The sequence below is a fragment of the Hyaena hyaena genome, unplaced genomic scaffold (genome assembly GCF_003009895.1).
Source record: "Hyaena hyaena isolate Hyena2069 unplaced genomic scaffold, ASM300989v1 scaffold_266, whole genome shotgun sequence".
Lineage (NCBI taxonomy): Eukaryota > Metazoa > Chordata > Mammalia > Carnivora > Hyaenidae > Hyaena > Hyaena hyaena.
In genome coordinates, this window is record NW_024080900.1 from 1,027,810 (window position 1) to 1,051,319 (window position 23,510).

Genomic DNA, 23,510 nt, shown 5'->3' on the forward strand with positions numbered 1-23,510 from the left:
TTGCTAGATTCAGCAGTTCAGTCAATGCCACCTAGACATTGTTTTTCTTCATTTCTCTACCTTTTCACCGTGCTGGCTTCATTGGAAGAGATGCTTTCCTCCTGGTGACAAGATGGCTAACAATTATGTCCTTCTAGGTTCCACTTGAGAAAAACACAATCAGCTACCCTGATACTTCAGAGAGAACGTAGAATTTACTCCAGTTGCCCCTAACTGGTGTGTTTGGGGTTGAGTGCCCAACCCTGAAGTAATCATTCTTGCCTTTGTGTATAATGCATTGACTGGCTCTGGCCTGATCACATGCTAAAGCCATAGAATTGGGGATGTGGATGGATTTGGCTTTTTCCCAAATAAGGGGCTGAAAGTGGAGGTTATCTCAAAGGAACATTAGGGTACTATTTGTACCGCAAAAGCAATAAAATGTCCACTGCTGTGAAAATAGAGCCCTGAGACAAGTTTGTTCTAGTGGTTCCTTATTTATTTATTTGCAAGAGTTGACATTTTAGAAACCATGGTCTTAAGAGAAATTCATGTTCCTTCCAACTGTATTGACTTTGTTTTCCCCTTAGGTTGGTATTACCAGGCACTTTCTGTAAAATGGAACTTACCTTTTTATATTTTTAGATATTAGAACCTGTGTAAATCAATTAGACAGTGTGAAGATTAATAACAGGAAACCTCATGTAGAATGGAGTCAGTGGGTGGGCAAGGGGAGCCCTTATGCCCTCCTACTCCTCGTCAGTTGTAGATCGAGCCAGATCTTGCACAGGGAGGCTAGTTCACATTCCAGGAGGAGGAAGAAGGGTTTCCTCCTCCCCTGGCAACAGCCCAGCCAATGAGAGACTCTCTCAACTCAGCCAATGAAAAGCCACTATACTTTGAACTCCCAGTTTACTTCATGGAACTTTCTGTTTATAACAGCCTTTCTACTACCCTCTTTTGCATATAAAATTGCAAAATTTTATATACCCTCATTGCAAAATCCCTTTTGTTCTGCAACTTGCCTGCTGTAGCTTCTGTGTCCTAACTTGCAATTCTCTGCTGTTCCCAAGTAAACCTATTTTTGCTGGAAAAATAAAACTGCCAGTTTTATTTCTAAGGTTAACAAGAGATGTAAGTCAACTGGAAAGATAGTCCAGAGACATAAAATCCTACCAGTAGTTGATAAGTCCCTGGCATCTTTCCTGGCTTATGAAGTTACTTAAGGAAAGTGAGAAAATTACTAACCACTACATCACTTTCTGGTGAAATGGGGCACACTGGATAGGGATATTTGGTGTCCTTTGGAAGAACAAATCTTTAGTATCAGGGACACTCACTTTGAGGACCCCTCATAACTAGCTCCTTCTGTACAAATTTCACTCGTGCAAAACTTTTGAGTTCTTCCTGTGTCCACAGGTACTATGAAGGAAGAGAGTGGGGGGGGGGGAAGGTAAACAAAACAGACTTAAGAGAGCTTACATTATAGTGGGAGAGAGAGGCAATAAACCCACACAGATAAGCTATTTTCAGACTGAGATAAATTCTATGGAACAATTTGAGTCATATGCATGAGAGGGACTAGTTGAGAATGGGTTATTTTTGATAGGTCAGCCAAAGAGGTTTCATCTAAGGAGGGGTATTAGAGCTAATATCTGAATAATGAGAGTCAGTCTTGTAGATAACTGCTTAGGACTTCCCAAAGAAGAGGCAGAGCTCAGCCATTTCGAAAATTTAGAGAAGGCCCTTACTTCTCAAAGTAGGGTCCCAGACCAGCAGCAGCAGTATCCACTGGGAGTTTGTTAGATAGGCAGAATCCCAGATCCCACCCCAGATGTATGAAGGATACACATTTAACAAAATCACCCAGTGATTTGTAACATAGTAAACATTAAAAAGTGCTGGTCTCTGGCTGCCCCCCCCCCCCCCCCCCCCCCCCCCCCCCCCCCCCCCCCCGATGCAGCATGCAGCCCACCAGAAAAGTGTAAATCCTGCTGAGGCAGGGAGCAGGGAATGATATTGTCAGTGGTTACTAGAAAGATGATATGTTAACACTTATTTGTTGCTGCCTTTGTAACAGATGTAGCCAGGCTGTAGAAGAAGACCATAGGATTATCATATATTATGGTCTAAGTGATTTTCTAGGTTAGGTCCCTTGCTTTATAGGAGATAAAGGCTCTTGAGGGGTGGCCTGCTCCTGGTGGGCTCCTCTGTGGCAGAGTCAGTGCTGGGATCTTGGAGACTCCCCTCTCTGTGCCACCTTTCAAATATTGATAAGGACAGATCAGAGTGAGTGTTGAGGAGGGTGGGCAGCACAATGAGGTGGTTAGGAAATAATTTCACGTGAAGCACTTAGAATATCTGGCCTAGGTTTTTCATTCTGTGAGGGTAAACTAGGAAAATATATGTGAGAACCAGGTCCACTTACAGGGAAGCAAATTTCAGCTCAAGACTAGGAGCACTTCTAAGATTTAAAGCCACTCAACAACGGAAGGGACTGATACATGCAGTCAGAATACGTAATACCCCTGTCTCAGGTCCTGGGCCATGAGCTTGCCTGACTCAGGGTTTCCAAAAAGAGAGTCATGCACTTTAATATTGGTAACCACTGTTCTTACTTCAATCACTATCAATTTGCACGTTCTTGACCTGCATATAAAGTATTTTCATTTTTTACTTAATATTTTTCTTTATATTTTTATAACTTTATGTTTGATCTAAGAAATAACATCAATGAAATAATGGTCTGATGTGATAGGCATTTTTCCTCTTCATACACAGTGAAATGCACATTGAAACACAGGCGCGTGCACACACACAACTATCAAAATGAAGTTTCTTGGACCAGTGGGCCGCAGTTTGTTTCTCAAAGCCACCAGATAATTTCTGAGGTCCTTTGCAACTGGAAGATTGTAAGATTTTGTGGTGATCGCGTAGCCAAAGGTTCATGGAATGCATTGTCACAGTCCTGATGCCGCCAGGAAGCCATCCCTGCATCCAGTCATCCATCCATCTAAATAAAACACTTGTTGAATACCTAACAGTCGGAGGCGCTGACACACAGAAGACTAAACCCTCTCTCCGGTTGCAAGTGGAAGGAAATAGAAGAGTAAATCATTTCAGTATGTGTGTGATAACTGCTGCGGCTCAGGTAAGCAGTGACACACAGAGGCAGGGCGGCTTCCAGAGCTAGGGCGGAGAGGAGAGGGAGGGAGGGCATTTCCCAGAGCAGCCTCTGCCAGCCACCCGGCCTGGATCCCTTTGCCGCCGCGCAGCAGCCGCGGTCAACCTCCGCCTTCCTTAGCAACCTGAACGCACCGCCTAGGTGCCTTCCTATTGGCCTCCCGGAACTTGATGGGCAGCTCCTCAGGCAATCCCAGCTCGCGGCCCCTGTCTCCGCGTTTACTCACGGGAGAGCTTGTGGGCGTTACCGCCCTCCCGGGTGCCCCGCCCATGCCCGAGCAGCTTGTGGCGCATGCGCGGGCGGGCTAGGGCTGTGTGCAGGGCCAGCGCGGAGCCGGAGCGGCCGCGGAGAAGCTCCCGGGCTCGGCTGAGACTGTCGTGCCCGCACGTCGCCTCGGCCGCCGCAGCGTCAAGCCGTCGCCGCCGCTGGGTGGGCGGCCGTCTATTGTCCTTCTCGGCGGCAGACGTGCGGAGCTGCTCCGGCTGGGCCCGCGGGGGAGCCCCGGGCGCCGCACGGTGAGAGCGCAACTTAGTTGGCGGAGTTGGGGGAAGTTTTGTGATCTGGGGAGGGGTCGCGGGCGAGGAGCGGGGAGCGCGGGGCCCCTCCCCCTGCGGCCGCGCCTGGGGGCGGGGGCCGGGCAGGGGGCGGGGCCGCGGGGGGAGGAGGGGGCGGGCGGGGATGAACGCACGGTGGGGAGCGACCCCCGTCTCCGCGGCCCCCCGGTCCTCCCGCGCCGCCCCCTCGCTCATTGTCTGCTCCCGGGCCGCGGCGCGCCTCCCAGCTCCCGCCGGCCGGCTGAGGGGGGCCGGGGGCGCGGCCGCAGGGCACAGCGCGACGGCCCCCTCGCGCCGCGGAGGGTCCCTCCTGGGCGAACAAGTGCCGCGGACGCGAGGGAGCCGCTCCCCACGGACCCGCGCGACGGTAAACACTCCGGGCCGCGCCGGCCTTCGGGGGGCGCCTCCCGCGGCGGGGCCGCGCCGCTGGAGGGGACCCGCACGGGGGCCGGGCAGCGGGCTCAGCTCTCCACCGAGTTCAAGTGCAGCCATACTTCGAGCCCTAACAAAACATTTGTTTTTGGCTTACTGACACTTTTTTTTTTTTTTTTGCAAAGTCAACCAGTACCAGAAGAATTTTTTTAAACGTGGGGAAAACCCTGAAATTTTTTTCGCCAGAAGAAAGGATAGACAGGTTTTTTTTTTTTTTTAATAACGTAGTTTTACAACAGGATGATTTCATCAACGTTTACGATTTTAAATGTTGCTGTGGACTGAGGAATTCACAATGAAAGTTAGATTGAGTAATACTTTGGTGTTCCTTCTCAGCTTTTACACTCCTGGGTGAAGTTATTTTGGGAGTTTATTGCCTCAGGCATATACGACTAAAGGAAAAAGCAGTGTGGCTTTTTGTCTTAATTCCAGGCTCCCCGCTTCCCCGTCCCTTTATTTTCAGAAGAAGCATCTTATTCTGTTTTTCAAAAACTTTGGATTGTTCAGATCAGGACAAAAGCTGCCGGATTTGAAAGATGACTTTTTTTTTTTTTTTTTTTTTGCAAGTTTGTAAAGAAGTAATGATCAGCTGAGCTAAATCACCGTTCTGAGCTTGTATTCGTTGGTCTCTTGGGTGATTTGCAGGCTGCGTTAAGTACAGTCCTTGTCAGGTTTTGGGTTCGGTTCTACAGAATTTGGTTCATTTGGCTTACGATGTGAGAATAATTTGGCTTATGATGTTTAAGTCCCCCAGGGTGGACTAGCTTAAATGCCTGTCCAGTTGGCAGTGAACACTGATGGGGATGTGTTAATACCAGTTGTTAATATCCCATTGCCATCTGCTAAATTAAAACGAAAAATTTGAGAAACACTGTGTGTGCCAGTTTGTTTTGATTGATTTCTCATGCTGCGTGAATAATGTGGGGAAGTAAGCGGTTCTGGTTTTTTCTGGTTCGGTTGGCCTTGTTTTGTTTTGAAAAACCAACTCTCTTCACCTGATGAAGCTGGAGAAAAATGTGTCTGCGGCATCAGCGTTGTACTTTATTTATTTAGTTTTTTAAATATTTTTTAAATTTTATTTCTAGGAGAGAGAGAGAGACAGTGTGAGCAGGGGAGGGTCAGAGAGAGAGGGAGTCACAGACTGAAACAGGCTCCAGGCTCTGAGCTGGCAGTCAGCACAGAGCCCGACGCGGGGCTCGAACCCACGAACCGCGAGATCATGACCTCAACGAAAGTCGGATGCTTAACCGACTAAGCCACCCAGGCGCCCCAGCGTTGTACTTTTAAACAACGACAACAAGGTCACTTTTAGGAGTCCCAGTCCTTGCTCGTGATTGTGCGAGAGGGAGGTTGACAGAGGCTGGAAGGGGTTGTCAGGGAGGGACGACATGTAAGCAAGCAAATCGGGACAGATAGGCCCGTTGCTTTCCTTCTTTGAGCTGTGAGACTGTGTTACACACACTTTTGTTTAAGGATTTCTCACACTTCATTTATTTGCCTAATGGTAACTCTATCTGTAGTACACATGGACTCCACTAGCCTGTTAACTCTTTGAGGGCTGTGATGGGCCTTATTTCTTCCTTAGTTTTGTACCCTCTTCGCCAGGAAGGAGTCTTTTAACGCAGGGCAGGTGTTCAGTGTGCCCGTGCATGGGGCGAAGTGCTTCTTGCTGAGTTAGCGATAGTGCACAGAGCCACTAACCCTGGGACTGTATTCAGAATGACTGTTCCCTTGCAGGTGTGTGATGAAATTTAGTTTACTTTATAAAGGATTTCTAACCTCTCTTTTTGTCTGTTAATTACTTCTTGAGAAGAAGCGAGGTTTAAATAGTGCCCTCGATTTCCAAAAAGTGGTTCTCCTTTGAAAATTTGGAAATTCTCTCCCTTTTTTTTTTTTTTTTTTTGGTGAAACAATTAAGACTGCTAGACAAAGCGTTTCACATCTCTGTTCTTCTACTGTGAAATGGGGAGGTTGCACAGTTTTGGAAAAAAACACACAATTTTTGGAGCTCGGTACAACTGAGTTCAGATCCCCACACTTCCATGGACCTAGTTGTGAGCCTTGAGCAGGTCACTTTAATCCCTCCGAGCTTCTGTCACCTACCACATAAGGTATCACACTTTGCAGTGGTCTTTGGAGGAGTTGAAACTATGTGAGGTACTTAATAGTGTGCTAGATATTAATTAGGTGCCTATTACCTGATAGGTGTGATGTTAATAGTTTTGATACCTCTTTATGTGACTTGAAGCGGTTTTAAAAGTCTGATGCCTCTGAGGTTAGTGGTTTAGTTCTTTCTTTCATAAAGGAGAATTGAGTGTCCTTTAGTTAAATGCAATTGTTTGTTTATTTAAGGGGCTAGTTGACCTGAATGGCAGTAGAAACTTATCTTCTCCGTACAGGTCTTTGAGTGGGATTTGCAGTGTGGCTTGGTAGTGTAGGCTGTGCATTTCCAGCGTTTAGGAAATGGTGAGAGATGGATTATTTTCAACACTTGTAATAGAATATCTGAGTTTTTTAGTCTGTTCCAGCTTTTCTACCTTATTTTACCTTAGTCTGGAAAAATGATAGGTATTATGACTACTTCTCAAATTTGTGTAAGATATAACTGGAGTGGGGGTTAATACAGTGTTAGTGCAATTCAGAGACATTAGCAAATCGCTTACTTCCCCTTCAAGATAATACCTTTGAAGGTGCCACCAATTACGGAAGGAAACTGTGATTTAAATCAGTTTTACTGGCTCAGTGTACAGTATTCACAGTACCAAATAGAATAGATCTGTTCTAGAACTATTAATCATGGTATTGTTTTTTGGATTAAAAAGTTTTTTTTTTTTTTTTAAATGTTTTATTTATTTCTAGGAGAGAGAGACAGCGTGAGCAGGGGAGGGTCAGAGAGAGAGGGAGTCACAGACTGAAACAGGCTCCAGGCTCTGAGCCGGCAGCCAGCACAGAGCCCGACGCGGGGCTCGAACCCACGAACAGCGAGATCATGACCTAAGCGAAAGTCGGACGCTTAACCGACTAAGCCACCCAGGCGCCCCTGGATTAAAAAGTTTTATTTTGGGGGTGTCCCTGGGTGGCTCAGTCAGTTAGCGGCCGACTTTGGTTCAGGCCATGGTCTCGTGGTTTGTGGGTTTGAGCCCTGCGTTGGGCTCTGTGCTGACAGCTCAGAGCCTGGAGCCTGCTTCAGATTCTGTGTCTTCTTCTCTCTCTGCCCCTCCCCTGTTTGTGCTCTCTCTCTTGTCTCTCTCAGAAATAAACACATTAAAAAAATTTAATAAAAAAATTTTTTTGAGAGAGAGAGAGAGTGCAAGGATGGGGGGGAGAGATGCAGAGAGAATGAGAGACAGAGACAGACAAAGGCAGACAGACAACAGAGAGAGAGGCTCAGGCAGGCTCCATGCTCAGTGCAGAGCCTGACACAGGGCTCGATCTCACCACCCTAGGGATGACCTGAGCCGAAATCAGGAATTGGATGCTCTACCACCTGAGCCACCCAGGTGCCCCTGTGATAGGCATTTGTGTATATTGAGTCTCATCTTTCCATTAGTTTTCTTATAAAATAAGGGTAAAAAGTTTAGCCATGGAGGCTTATAGTAAACCTTTAAAAGTTTTATCTGCTCATACTCTCAGATTGAGGAAAAACCATCCCTGACAAAGTAAGATGAATAAACTTGAACTTTCTGATAATCTTTTCCTTCAAAGTTAATATGTAAGTGCACTTGAATAGACTTGGTTATTACCAGTGGGGACAGGCATCCGTTTGGAAGCTGGGCTCCTGAGTCACTGTCAGCCTGTCTTAGGAGAGAGGGCGACGCTGTTAGTGGAAGGAGGTGTGTTTCACTCCAACGTCCTCACATCTGTGGTCTTGAGATCCACCTCTGGGTTGATCGGGACATAATGGATAGATGAAGAGATGACTCATTTTGTCAGCCCTTTTGGGACAGTGGGCTACCTGGTACTGGGATGATCGTATGCACGTTTAGGCGGAATGATGGCATGCTTTCCCGTTTTTACCCCCGCAGAGCTGTGTCCAGAGCCTGGGAAAGGTGGATATCAGTGTGTTTCTGTGTGGTTATCGGGGTGGGGAGAAGGAAAAAGTGTGAGGAATTTACCATTTGTGTCACTCTCTGGGCCCTTCTCTTGGAAACTGTGAGGTTTTCACTTCTAATCATATAAGCCCCTGTTCTGCCATAGCTGCTGACAATCCCAGGTGGTGAGTTAGTAGTTCCTGAAGGGTTAGGGATTAAGCAGGTAAGTCACACTGTAATTGATTTGTCGTTTAGACAACGAAAGATGCCAAGGTAGGGGGAAAGCTCGTAGGAGTTACATAAATAATTTTGTAGAATCTCAGATGGTGATCTCTAAAACAGAATCACATAGTACGAAGCTGCCTCTCTGACTTCACATTCAAACTGTGCTGTTATTGACAGTACGTCTTTGAACAAGCCACTTCGTCTGTCTCAGATGTAGGATTCTTAACCTGTAAAATAAAAACACATTTACTATTAGTCGTCTCCTATCTACTACTTACTACTGTTGTGTGAAACCATGAGATAGAATACTCTACAAAGGCTATGTCATTTGGTAACTTAACTGGTTGGTTAGTGGTTTGGATAAAATTTAAATCCGAGTTGAAAAGGGGAAAACATCCAACTATATTGGTTTTTCTTTATGAAAGATAATTAACATATACCATATTTATTGCCATTTTCCTTGCTTGGGAAAATTGATACATTTCACTTTTGGCTCTTCTCAGTTTTCCTTTTATAACATGTTTGTCATGGAGTATTTTTCTAGACTCTAAAGAAATTTCAGTTCACAGTGTTTGCTGTTAGACCCGAGTTACTGTGAAACCACAGGAACTGATGCCAATTCTTGAAGTCAGGTTAAACCACAATAAACAGTGAACAAAGAATGGCAGAAAATTTCAAGAGTACAAAAGAAGCTAGTGTGGTTGTCTGATCTTTAGTGACTCATTTTCTTAAATTATTTGTTAATTGGTTTACTCAAATCAGAGGAGTGTGCCTCTTAGGTGCCAGATGTTATACTATGTGTCTTACTTACATTTATTTTATTTTATATTTATTTTTTAAGCTTATTTCTTTATTTTGAGAGAGCAGGGGAGACTCAGAGAGAGGAGGGAGAGAGAATCCCAAGCGGGCTCTGCACTGACAGTGCAGAGCCTGGTATGGGTCTTGAACTCACGGACTGTGAAATCGTGACCTGAGCTGAAATCAAAAGTCAGATGCTTAACTGACTAAGCCACTCAGGTGCCACTTACCTACATTTCTTATTTAATTTTGAAAACCAACCTGTGAGGCAAGCGTTATGAAGCTGTTTTACTGTGAGGAAACAGCTACCAAATGTGTGATTTGACAGTGATCACGTATCTATTAAACTAAAATTTGAACTTAAGATTATTCTGGCTCAAAGGCCATGCTTTTCACATTGATGCTATCAGCTGGAAAGAATACATTTTTAAAACAAACCAAGTTTGGGGTGCCGGGGTGGCTCAGTTGGCTGAGTGTCCAACTTCGGCTCAGGTCATGATCTCACGGTTCTTATGTTCGAGCCCCACATCGGGCTCTGTGCTGACAGCTCAGAGCCTGGAGCCTGCTTCTGATTCTGTGTCTCCCTCTCTCTCTGCCCCTCCCTTGCTTATGCTCTCTCTGTTGTCTCTTTCTCTCTCTCTCTCAAAAATAAAAAAACAAACAAAAACCAAAAAACAAATATAGTTTACTGCAGTACTATTTCTATCATAAAATGTACCCATTTTAAGTATATGAGTTTTGTTAAATGTATCCACACAGATAACAGTACAGTCAAAATCTGGAGCATTTCCATTATTCCAGAAAGTTCTCTCGGGCCGCTCTCTGACTAGTTCCTCCCCTCAACCCTTACCCATTGTCTACCACACCATAGACAACCACTACTCTGCTTTCTGTCATTGTAGTTTTGTCTACATTAGGGGTTCTCAAACTGTAGCCCTCAGGCCAAATCTGGCCTAGTGCCCATTTTTTACATAAAGTTTTATTGGGACATAGCACTGCTCATTTGTCTGTAGCTAATCTGAGGCTACAGTGACAGAGTAGTTACCAGAGACCAGGAGGCCCACAAAGCCTCACATTTATTATCTGGCCTCTTACAGAAAATGTTTGTGGATCTGGGTCTTTGTGTTCCACATAACCAAGTGCAATGGTCACATAAAAGAAAATTAACAATTCTAGTAATACTATTCAGTGCATCTTCAAATTTCCCTATTTGTCCTGCAAATATCTTTTTATAGTTGATTTAACATTTTTTAAACAAGGATAAAATCAAGGTTTACTCAGTACATTGTTATCTCTTTAATCTTTATTTTCTTGTTCTTTATTTTAATGCATAATTTACATTCAGTAAAATTCAGTAGCATTCTGTGAATTTTGACTGGCTGTGTACGTCTGCACAACCATGGTTTCAGTCCAGATACGTATGGAATGGTTCCTTTATCCCCCCAGTTCTTCTGAGCCCCTTTATAGTCCGCCCATTTTCCACTCCCAGCCCCTGGGCAATATTGATCTGTTTTCTGTCTCCATGGTTTTTTGCTTTTTCAAGAATGTCATGCAAATGGAAACACATAGAATGTAAACTTTTTTGTTTTCCATTTGCCTAGTGACTAACGATGTTAAACATCCTTTCATGTGATTATTTGCCAATCTTTGGTAATGTGTTCAGATCTTTTGCCCATTAAAAATTGAGTTATTTGCTTTATTATTGAGTTTTGAGCGTTGTGTTTACATTCTAGGATCAGATACGTGATTATGGTTTGTAAATAACTTTCTTCTTGTCTGTGGCTTTTCATTCTAATAATCATTGTCTTTTGAACAGCAGTTTTTTTTTTTATAATATTCAAGTTGTTTTTTCTTTAATGGATCATGCTTTTGGTGTAATATCTGAAAAATCTTTGCTTAACCTAAACAAAAAGACTTCCCCTGAATTTTCTCCTAGAAGTTATATAGTAAAATTTTACACTTAGGTTTATGATTTACTTAGAGTTAATTTTTCTGAATGGTGCAACGCATGGATTGAGATTTATTTTTTGTTTTTTTTTTTGTTTTTTTTTTTAATCTTTATTTTTAAGAGAGAGAGAGACAGAGAGACTCTGAGTATGAATGGGAGAGGGGCAGAGAGAGAGGAAGACACAGAATCTGAAGCAGGCTCCAGGCTCTGAGCTGTCAGCACAGAGCCTGACTTGGGGCTCGAACCCAGGAATGGTGAGATCATGACCTCAGCCGAAGTTAGACACTTAACCGACTGAGACGTCCAGGCGCCCTGAGATTTATTTTTTTCATTTTTAGATAAGCAGTAGTTCCAATGGCATTTTTTTTTTTTTTTTAAAAAGATTGTCCTTTCTTCATTGAATTACTTTTGTTGAAAGTCAGGTGATCGTATACCTTGGGTCTACTGGATTCTATATTCTTTTCCATTGTTTGTGAGTCTTTCATTTCTTCTCCTTTACCACACTGTTGATTACTGTAGCTTTGTACTAAGTCTTGAAATCAGGTAATGTGGCTTCTCTAATTGTGCTGTTTTTCAGAAATGCTTTTGAGTGTTCTAATTGCTTTACCTTTCCAGGTACATTGTAGAATCAACTTGTTGATATCTGTAATCATGCTGAGATTTTTGGTTGGCATTGCATTGAATCTGTAGATCATTGGGAAAGAACTGACATATTAATCATATTGAGCCATGAACATGGTATAGTTATTTAGAATTGTTATTTTGGGACACCTGGGTGGCTCAGTTGGTCAAGTGTCCAGCTTTGACTCAGGTCAAGATCTTGCAGTTTGTAAGTTGGAGCCTTTCATCAGGATCTGCACTGACATTGCGGAGCTTACTTGGGATTCTTTCTCTCCCTCTCTCTGCCATTGTCCCACTCTCTGAAAATACATAAATAAACTTAAAAATATTTTTTGATATTTTAATTAGTGTCTTACAGTTTTCAGTAACTGGATCTTGCCTGTATTTTGTAAGGTGTATATATGTATATATACGTATATACGTATGTATATGTGTACATACACATACATATCATGCTTTTTGGTGCTGATGTAAATGATGGTTCTAAAATTCAATTTCCAGTTGTTCATTACTAGTATAAATACGATTGAATTTTATATGCCAACCTTGGGGTTACAGCATTGCTAAACTCAGTTTTAGTTAAAAAAACCTTTTTTTTAATATGTATATTTTTTTTGAGAGAGAGAGAGACAGAGCATGATCAGGAGAGGGGCAGAGAGAGGGAAACACAGAATCCAAAGCAGGCTTCAGGCTCTGAGCCCTCAACACAGAGCCTGATGTGGAGCTTGAACTCATGAACCTTGAGATCATGACCTGAGACGAAGTTGATGCTTAAACGACTGAGCCACCCAGGCGCCCCAACTCAGTTTTAGTTTTAGAATTCTTTTTGAAGATGCTTTGGGCTTTTTTTTTTTTTTTCCACATAGACAGTAGTGTCATCACCAAGTACAGGCACTTTGATTTCTTCCTTTGCAGTCTATATGCCTTTTATTTCCTTTTTCTTGCTTTATTGAATTGGCTGGGCCCCCCAGGATGATGCTGAATGGGAGTTTTGAAAGTGGACATCCTGTACTTGTGTTGGTTGGGGGAGGGGGAATTCTGTGTTTCCCCGTAAAAGTGATGTTACAGGTCTACTCTGGAGCGATTGCGGGTTTGATTCCAGACCACTGCAATAATGTGAGTATTGCAATAAAGTGAGTCAAGTTAATTTTTTGGTTTCCTATTACATGTAAAAGCTCTGTTTATACTGTAGTCTACTAAGTGTGCAAAAGCATTGTTTTTAAAAAAAGTATATACCCTAATTAAAAATACTTGTTTCTAAATGATGTATTACCTGTGAAGTGCGATAAAATGGGGCATGCCTGTTTTTAGAGTTTGTTTTTGTATGTGTCCTTGATCAAGTTGAAGTTTTCTGCTTCTAGTTGGTGGGGAGTTGTTACCATGAATGGATATGGAATGTTGGTTGCCAAGGCTTTTTCTGCATCTTTTGAGACGATCATATAGTTTTTCTTCTTTATTCTATTGATGTCTGATTTTGGAATTTTGAGCTAGCCTTGCAATCTTGTGATAATCCTGGGTTGGTCATGATGTTTTCTTTATACCTTGTTGGATTTAATTTGCTATTGAATCTTTTTTATTTCTTGCATTTGTTTCCTACTTACGCTTATTAAAATTCTTTTATTCTTTTATTTTTTAGAGAGAGTGTGTGTGAGTAGGGGAGAGGGAGAGAGCGGGGGAGAGAGAAAATCTTTTTTTTTTTTTAATGTTTTATTTCTGAGAGAGAGAGAGAGCGAGCGAGCGAGCAAGCAGGGGAGGGTCAGAGAGAGGGACATACTGAATCTGAAACAGGCTCCAGGCTCTGAGCTGGCTGTCAGCACAGAACCCGACGCAGGGCTCGAACCCACGAACTGTGAGATCATGACCTGAGCCGAAGTTGGAGGCTTTACCAACTGAGCCACCCAGGCGCCCCAAGAGAGAGAGAACCTTAAGCAGGCTCCATGCTTAGTGTGGAGCCTCACATGGGGCTTGATCCCATGACTCTGGGATCATGACCTGAGCCAATGTCAAAAGTCGGATGCTTAACTGACTGAGCCACTCAGGTGCACCCCCCCCCCATTCTTGATTGATATATATATATAAAATACTATGTGTGTGTGTGTATACATATAATATATGCTCATAATAGTTTTAAACATTTCTGTTAATCCCATTTTGTCTGTTTCTATGGACTGATTTTTCTTTTTTTTCTTTTAAATATTTTTTTATTTATTTCTAGGAGAGAGAGAGAGAGAGAGAGAGAGAGACAGTGTGAGCAGGGGAGGGCCAGAGAGAGGGAGATACAGACTCTGAAATAGGCTCCAGGTTCCGAGCTGGCAGTCAGCACAGAGCCCGACGCGGGGCTCGAACCCACGAACCGCGAGATCATGACCTAAGCGAAAGTCTGACGCTCAACCGACTAAGCCACCCAGGCGCCCCTGATTTTTCTTTTATTATGGGTCAGATTTTCTTCTTTGCTCATGTCTAGTAATTTCTCCTTGGATTCTGGAAATGGTGAATTTTAAATTATTGATTGCTGGATTTTACTCTAGTGAAGCAGGGTTTCTCACCCTTGGTCTTACTGACATTTTGAGCCAGATAATTCTCTGTTGGGGAGCTGTCCTGTTCATGGTAGGGTGTTGAGCATCATTCCTGACTCCCTAGAAGCCAGTTGTGATACCCAGACATACTGGAAGTCATCCCTAATGTGAGAGGCACTGCTTTAAAGGGGATTGGACTTTGGGGCGCCTGGGTGGCTCAGTAGGTGGAGCGTCTGACTTCGAGTTACTCATGCTCTCATAGTTTGTGAGCTCGAGCCCCACATCGGGCTTGCTGCTGTCAGCACAGAGCCCACTTCAGATCTTCTGTTTCTCTCTCTTTCCCTCTCCTGTTCCCGCTCTTACTCTCTTTCTAAAAAAATGAAACATTAAAATTTTTTTTAAAACGAGGATTGGACTTTGTTTTTACAGGTTAAGTTATTTGTGTGATACTTCTGAGGCTTATTTTTAAACTTCTTAGGATTGGTCTAGAGTAGCTTTTACTCTAAGGCTTTTTTCACTCCATCAGTAAGTGAAACCTCTGGTTTCTCTTGAAGAATTGCATGTTCTCTGCTCTGCCTGATCAAAATATGGATGTCTGCGTGCCCTGTGTGACCTCTGGGATTATTTCGGCTCCAGTTCTTGGGTCATTCTCTGCCTGCCTCTGTAGATTGGTTTCAGCACGCGCGCATATCTTACGTTTTAGTATCAGGCTCCAGGAGACCTCCCAGTGATGATTTTTGGAGTTTTTAGATTCCTGAGCCTCCCCAAACTCTTAGGTCTTACTTGTCACCTCGACACGATGGTGCTCAGCTCAGTGCACCCTACTCTCTAGAGTGGTTCCTGGCTGAGAAGACTGCTGTGGTGGCTCATCCCCTCTTGCCTTCTGTTAGCGATTGCAGTCCCTTGCGCCTCTTGTCCACGGTCTGAAAGATGTCGCCTTGCACATTTTGTCTGTTTCCCTAGTTGTCGGAGGGGGCGTTAGCAGGATAAGTGTGGATCTAGTTCCTTGATCTCTCTTTGAAGAGTATACTTTATTGGCGGTGATGAAAGTCTTCTTAAAGGATTCTTCAAATCTTGGGGGGTATAAATATCAAAGAAATAACTTGTTCAGTTCCTGCCGTCTGTAGCTGAGCCCTTATCCGGTGGGGAATACATACAAGTAGGTATCTTCCAGGTGAGGAGTACATACGTAGTACATAGGATAAATCAAAGATGTGGAATGTTCTAGTGATGAACAGCAAAAGATCACTGTGGTCTGATGTTCTCATACAGAAATGCATTCTTTTTACATTTTTGTTCTCTAGCATTATATGTGTAATTCACTTCTATGGCCCATGTAGTGAGTCAGTGGACAGTGAGTCAGTGGATGATCCTGGTTCTTGCAGATTGCATTTGGCCACTTACTTGCTGTGTGGCTTTAAGTAACTCTGTTTTCTCTTTTGTAAAATGGGCAGATGACACACCTTGTAGCACTGTTTGCTAACTGAGTTCATTCAGCACATTAAGGGGCCTTCTGTTTTGTGAGGCACTGATGCAGGTGATGGGGACGCAGTGACAAATGACAGGTGGTTGCTGCCATCAAGGGGCTGACATTCTAGTGAGGGGAAAAGAAGATAGCCAGGTGAACAGTTTTGGTGATGTCTAATGGTGATATGTTTAGGGAGAATATGAAGAGAATTAGCAGAAAAGAGGGGTGGTCAAACAAGGCCTTCTGGAGGCGAGGAGATTGGAGCAGAGACCTGAAGGGAGTGAGGGTGGCAAGGCCGCTGCAGGTCCCTCGATGTTCCACGCAGGAGGGACACGGAAGGCTAAGAGCTTGAGGTGGGAGCATGCACAGGGCGGGGGTGGGGGGGTGAGGGGAGGGTTTGGTGTGGCCGGGGTGGGTGAGGAGGGAGAACTCTAGGAAATAATGGATGTGCAGGGAGCAGAGGCCAGATCACATAGGCTTTTAAGTATGATGGGGAGATGCCGAAGGCCTTGAGCTAGGAGTAACGAGAGCTGATATCTGGGTTACAGCTTTCGCCACGGATGCCACGAGCCCAAGTGCAAACTGGGCGGCTGGCCTTCACTCTGGAGGAGGAACATGGTAGCTTGGGTTCTGGTTGTAGTAGCGCAGGTGCCGGCCGGAGGTCGGAGTCAGTATGCGTTTTGAAGGTAGAAGTGATGGGGTTATTTATGGGTTGGAAAAAGGCTTTGAAGGGAAGAAAGCAGTCCAGGATGATTGCCAGGTGTTTTCCTTGAACAAACCAGGTGAGCGGTGGAATGGTTTCGTCAGTGGGGAAGGTGTGTGCATGAGTTTATTGGGAGGAAGAAGTCGTCATTTCTCTTTGGATGTGTTAAGTTTGAGCTCCGTGAGATTTTTGTTTTAAAATTTTTAATGTTTATTTTTGAGAGAGAGAAGAGACAGAGTACGAGCAGGGAAGGAAGAGACACAGACTCTGAAGCAGGCTCCAGGCTCTGAGCTGATAGCCCAGAGCCCGATGTGGGACTCAAACCCATGAAGCATGAGATCATGACCTGAGCCGAAGTCAGACACTTAACTGACCGAGACACTCATGTGCCCCGAGCTCTGTGAGATTTTAAGTGAAGACACCACTAAGTAATTGGCTGTGCAAATCTGCGGTTTGGGAATGAGGTCTGGACTGGATATGAGATCTAGAGAACTACACACACACACACACACACACACACACACAGAGAGAGAGAGAGAGAGAGAAGGGGTTATTGTGAGAATTAGTTGTTTGTAGGTCACCTGGCAGGATAGCTAGTATTGGTAGTAATGGTGGTAAACAGCAACAATAACTACTACTTCTATCTGAGGGGCTAGATGGGAGTGAAGGAAGAAGGTGGTGACCCAAATAATACCTCGCCTGTTAAATCAGAGTCCGTTAGGACTGTACACGTGCTGAAAAGTAGTATTAGTGAGATCTGAGCATGAGAAAAGTAGTATTAGTGAGATCTGTTGTACATTTCCAATCTGTAAGAATATCTGTAATTTGTAACGTGATGTGGGGGTGTCATTTGTGTGTATTTCACATACACATAATACACAAGAGGGTTTGGAAGGAGGCTAGTGAAGATTGTTTAGTTGTGTTTGAGGAGTGAGATGGTAGGGTATTTTTTAGTCTTCTGAATGTTCTACAACGCATATATTTTCTTAGTCTTATTTATTTATTTTTAAGTAAATACTACTCCCAATGTGGGGCTCGAACTCATGATCCTGAGATCAAGAGTTGCGTGCTCCAGCAACTCAGCCAGCCAGACACCCCTAGACTCATTTTAAATAAAGGGACTTGGGGCGCCTGGGTGGCTTAGTCGGTTAAGCGTCCGACTTTCGCTTAGGTCATGATCTCGCGGTTCGTGGGTTTGAGCCCTGCGTCGGGCTCTGTGCTGACTGCCAGCTCAGAGCCTGGAGCCTGTTTTAGTCTGTGACTCCCTCTCTCTCTGACCCTCCCCTGCTCACGCTGTCTCTCTCTCTCTCCTAGAAATAAATAAAACATTTGAAAAAAAAAAATAAATAAAGGGACTTTTTGTTTTCCGAGAGACCTGCTCAGCTGGTGTGCTTCTGGGCTGAGGAGTTTCATTTGTTTGTGAGTGCTAATACAACTTCCCATAGCCGGGTCTTTGGCTGTGGTCTGTTGTCTTAAAAAGTTGAGCCCTTGATCACAGGGAGGGGCATCAGGTAAAGGAGTAGAGGTGGTTTGGATATGAGTCCATTAACAGCTTCTGGGAAAATTGGTTAGCACATGCCCGCCCCACCTGGCTAAATGTGGCATCATTTTGTTCAAAGGGGGCATTATTTACCGCTTGAAATTTGTCGGGCAGATCATTTGAGATGAATTGAACTGAGCATGATATATATTTTTTGAAATCTGAATTATACCATCAGCATTAACTTAGTCTTTTAGAAGTATTCCTTGGGGCGCCTGGGTGGCTCAGTTGGTTAAGTGTCCGACTTTGGCTCAGGTCATGATCCTACAGTCTGTGGGTTCGAGCCCCGTGTCAGGCTTTGTGCTGACAGCTCAGAGCCTGGAGCCTGCTTTGGATTCTGTCTCCCTCTCTCCCTGACCCTCCCCCATTTGCTTTTGTCTCTGTCTCTCAAAATAAAGACATTAAAAAAAAAAAAAGTGTTTCTTTTCTCAGCTGAAGGAGGTAGATATATCAGGGGCTTTTTGCAAATTTGACATTTCCTGTAATTAGGGAATCACTTATAAAAAGACTTACTATCATTTGAACAGTATTTGTAAATAAATCCACCTACCTGATCTTGCCATTTGAGTTCTGTCCAGTCTCAAGGAGGTGTGTTTCTGGAGAAGGTAGGTATATTGTGATGTAACAAGTAATTTCTGTTACTTTTTACAATCTGGAGATTTTTTTTCTTTTTTTTTTTTTTTTTTTGGTGCCTCTTGGGTACCTTGTGCACAGCATGGTTGGGTCTCAGAATACAAAGGATCTCTGGATGCGACCTTGCAGTTTGGGAATGATTGAGGGGAAAAATGTGGGAACAGGAGTTGAGAAGTAGAGTTCTAATTGTTCATTTGGTCACATGAGGCCTTTGGGGCCTGACCGAGGTGCTTTCTTCTGTTTGAGGATTAAGGATATATATGGGTCAGTGGACAGGAATGACCGGACCTTTTGCTGGGCTCTCCTGCCAAAATGGTGCTGTACATATGCTTGGAGCTTGATAGTGTTTCTAAAAGACTTTTGCAGTCTAGAAAGATCTTTTGAGGCAGGCTGTTTCCTAAAAGGTGTTTTGTAAAAAGTAAAGTCACTAAAAGGAAGGAGAAACTTTTACTAGATGCCTACCTAGTATTATTGAGTGTATTATGTGCTCATTTACATTCTCTTAATTCCTTACATTATCCCCTCCCCCACCTTTTTTGATGAGAAAATGGGGGTTCAGAGATTTTAGTTTGCCCATTTCAGGCTAGTGAACTATAATTTTCATCCAGGACTTTGTGACTCTAAACATATTCTAGTTTTATTACATATATGCCATAAGTCACTTTTTTTTAAACTCATATAATTATATCCAGAATAGCTAGCTTAAAATCCCAGCTTGTTCATGTTGTAAATAGAAAATCGCTGTGGTCTGCCCTTAGAGTTTTCCTAGAATTCTTAAAAACATGCTGGGCTTCCATGTTTGTGCCTTGAAAGTAGCACAAACTTACCAGTACAATTGTGTTTTACTTCACATGCAGGAGCTTTGTGGATCAACATTAATAATTAACATTTACATACTCTTTCACGTCTTCAAAGTGTTTTGCAAACAGTTAATTAGTTCATGTTTAACCTATATTGGAAGTTGAAAAACCAGTTTTTTAGGTTCGTTTTAGCAGTGCAGAAGCATTGGGGTGGGTGCTAAAGAGTAAATCTGAGGTGAGAAAAATGCAGATAAGCACCACAAAGTCTCTGAAACATTTTTCCTTAGTCCCCTTGCTTTGTGCCCAGATCAGCTTATAGTGAGCATGTGTTTTCGGTGTACATCTTCTGCTTAATGCAAAGGAATTAGATGAGCTGAAAGAAAGACAGGGTTCAGGATGGTCTGGGAAGGGTGATTCAGTGACCTGTGTTGCAAGTTTCTTTTATGTAGTCTCTTAAATGTGAATTGTCCTTACTTAATTCTTATGGGGGTTTTGAGGGATGGGAAGGGATTGGTGTAGAGACTCCGGAAGAGGAGCAGAGTCATTACATGTGCTAATTTCTGGGAAGGATTTTTTTTTTTCCATTCCTGGCTTAGGAGATAATAACCCTGTAACTGGATACTTTGCTGGTTTCTTCACTACCACTTGTCACCTGATTCCATCTCCTTTGCCCTCCCCAGAAAAAGGCTTTTACTTGGCAAGGTTGTGTTGTGGGGAAGATTTTGGAGGAGACCGGTCCCCATTGGGCTGTGTTTCTGTCATATAACTAGCTGTGCAACCTTGAGCAGGGTACTGTTTTCTTCTGCCCCTGAGTTCTTTGTTCAGTGAAATAATGTGTTGACCTTTCATTGAGTGCTGCAGGGGTGGCAGGGGGGTATATGAAGCTCATGGTCTTGGACATGAAGAGGGACAGAGGATATTTTAACATCAATGGGGATTCTTCAAAGTCGCCGTGGCTTCTTCCTTCCTACTTTGGTCGGAATGACTTAAATTATTTTCTTGCTATTGTTGCCAACTACATTACTGCACTTTAAATATCTTTCTTTTTCTAATACAGAGCAATAAATAGAATTGTTTGATAAATATTGTGTCTGGATGATTTCCTAGGACAGGACGTGTGAGTTCCTTTTCATCATTGTTGATAGCCCGGTCATTCAGAGGGACCTCTTCATGAATCTTTGTCTAGATGACCTTGCCAGTGAAAGTCTAGTATGTGATGGCAGAAAGGAGAAGAATTCTAAGAGCTTGGATGTGTATTTGATTAAATCTTTATCACCAGTGGGGATCTCTTCTCTTCATGGGGCCAGATAGGAATGGTCCTGAACTTTTCCCTCTATCAAATAGTATTGTTTTTCAGGTCTTTCTCTTTTTCCCTCTTTCCTTTTTCTTCACTTCTGGAAAATCTGAAAACTTGAAAGTGCGATAAATTGGCTGTTGAACCTTTTTGTAACATTAAATACACCCAGTTTAAACTTCAACCTTTTTCACCAAGATTTCTGGTAACTAGGAAAGAACGTTGTACAGGTGGACCTTGAACAGTGCTATATGTGAGTTTTGAATAATCGGGATTTAAATTTTTAAAGTCACTTTTATCTTAAAGGATGGCTATGGGTAACATTTTTTTTTTTTTTACACCTTTTTGAACATTTTAAAAAAAATTTTTTTTGGCCGGGATAAATTATGTATATAAATTAGAAAAGATGGATGTTTTCTTTTGGGAACACCTAGTTGGTTAGAACAGTATTGTAAACTATAGAAATAAGTGGTTTTTCTAAAAAACTGTGCCAGCAACCAGGATGAATGATTGTTTTTCCTGTGTACATTTCGTATCTTGGGTTGTACTGTTTTGGATCACCTCTTTAACTTTTTCCATGTCTTTGCTCACTGTACATTTCTTCCATTCTAGTTAATTCAGTAGGATTCATTTGTCACACTGCTCACTTGACTTGGTGGGGATAAGGTCATCCCTTATATCTGTATTTCCCCTGGACAGTAAGCTTCTGGAGGGTAGATTTCATCTGCTTTGTTCATTGCCATACCCCTAGGGGCTGGCATCGTGCATGGCATGTAGGTGTTAGTTGCTGTGCAGGAAGTGCTGGGATTGCTGATGGATGGATGAAATTGTGACAAAACTATACATATTAATGATATATACATATTGTGGGACCATTAATAAAATTTACCCTGTTGAGAATAAACAGATTTTGGTTTTCTCTCGGCATCAGTTGTAGTTTGATTCTGGTGAGTTAAATCGTCCCTTTTGGGGGAAGAGAAGCGCCATGTTAAATGGAAGATGGGCCAGTGTTGACCAAGGCAGGTGGTAAAGTTTGTACAACTCGTACCTGGGTTTTGTGCTTGGTCAAAGTTGGTCTCTGTCTGTCACTTTACATTTGAACCTGTTCAGCAGTTCCACACTGACGTGTGGGTGGTTGGCTTGAGACTGTAGATATGGCTTGTCTACCTCATTTTTTTGTCTGCCTCATTTTTAAGAGATATTATATAAAAATTTTAAAACATACTTGAAAAATACTCAGAACAGTAGAATTGACCCGTGTGTATCCATTATGCCAGATACTAGAAAATTAGCAAGATCTTGCCTTTTTTCATACATTGTGTTTTAAGTTAAAGTTTCACTGAGGCAGAAACGCCTGGATGGCTCAGTCGGTTAAGTGTCCGACTTCAGCTCAGGTCATGTTAGTGATGTTCCAGCCCCATGTTGGGCTCTGTGCTGGCAGCTCAGAGCCTGGAGCCTGTTTCGGATTCTGTGTCTCCCTTTCTCCCTGGCCCTCCCCTGCTCACGCTGTCTCTCTCTCTCTCTCTCTCTCTCTCAGAAATAAATAAAACATTAAAAAATTTAAAAAAAAAAAAGTTTCACTGAGGCATAATTAATTCATATAAAATTTACCCCTGCTTCACTTGACTATGCTTATTCCAGTTGTCTTGAAAGTCACTATGAAACTATCATTTTCCTAATAGGGATTCTTAAATGGTATTTTTAGTTCAGTGTTTATAATGCTATAAACCAGGAGACGTCTCTGCGAATCATGGCTTGGTATGTTTCAGGGATATGGAACCAAAAACTTTAACTCAATGCGAAAGAATGCTGAGTAGTCTTTTTGCCTTTCAACAGAATCACTGCAGAAATAGGACCATAAACCTTCTATTAAGCACTTCTGTATGAAGTCTGAGGTTTCTGTCAAATTAGATACGGGAAATTAAGCAGAGCTACACAAATGACTGATCTGGGCAGTTTTTGAGTTCTTTTCCTTTATGGTAAGCTGTTTTTTTTGGTTTTCTTCCCCCCTTTCTCCTCAGATGACTGTTTCTCTTAATGCCAGTACAAGAATATTATGATTTATATGAAGTGAATTTTGGTTTCATGACAGTAGTTTTTTTACTTCCCTGCATAGAATTTAGTGACTGTGTCCCCTTGAGGATCTGCTTTTCTTCTCAAAATGCATTGCCATTTATTTTGATTTTTGTGAAGAAAATGCTTTGCAGGTAATGGAATAGCTTCATAAACCTTGTATGTCCTTAATAATTCATTTGGTAACACATAATAGAAATTGTGTTGATTTTTCTCATGCTTTCCTAATCCGGATCATGTTAAAAGTTTTAATTTGAATCCCCTGGAAATACTGATCTCCTGGTTTTCATGGTCCCTATTTGTATATATTATGCCCTAAGCTCACGGATTCTAAGGTACTATTTTGGCCGCTTGGTCAAAAGTGTGGCAGCCTAGAGTATCATTTTAATAGCCTGCTAGGATGTATGTCTGGAAAGAGAGAATTTTCATTCCTGAGTCCAAATAAAAGTAATAGACCCAAATATGAAAGGAAATGTGGAGAAAAAATTGTATGTTTTCTCCCTTCAGCTTTGGTGCCTATTGAAACCTACAGGGACGAGTTCACGGATATGATAGCTGTCATTTATTGGGAGCCTCTTCCTGAATTAGGTGTCTTATGTTTACCAGTTCTCACCTCTGCAGGTTGTTTTGATGATTTTGCCAGGAAAGGAAATTGACGTTCAGGGAGGTTAATTAGTTAATTTTAGGTATACTTCATTCAGTAAGCATTTA

General features: G+C 42.8%; 1 protein-coding gene across 8 annotated transcripts in view; it reads left to right on the forward strand.

The window, feature by feature from the left end:
* Nucleotides 1–3,496: 3,496 nt before the first annotated feature.
* The window catches only part of AKAP13 (A-kinase anchoring protein 13), a 321,162-nt gene continuing 301,148 nt past the window's right edge, over nucleotides 3,497–23,510 (forward strand). For all 8 annotated transcript variants that reach the window (XM_039245765.1, XM_039245768.1, XM_039245766.1 and 5 more), the window contains exon 1: nucleotides 3,497–3,678. The gene's annotated coding sequence lies outside the window, so the exon portion shown is untranslated. The remainder of the gene's footprint in view (nucleotides 3,679–23,510) is intronic.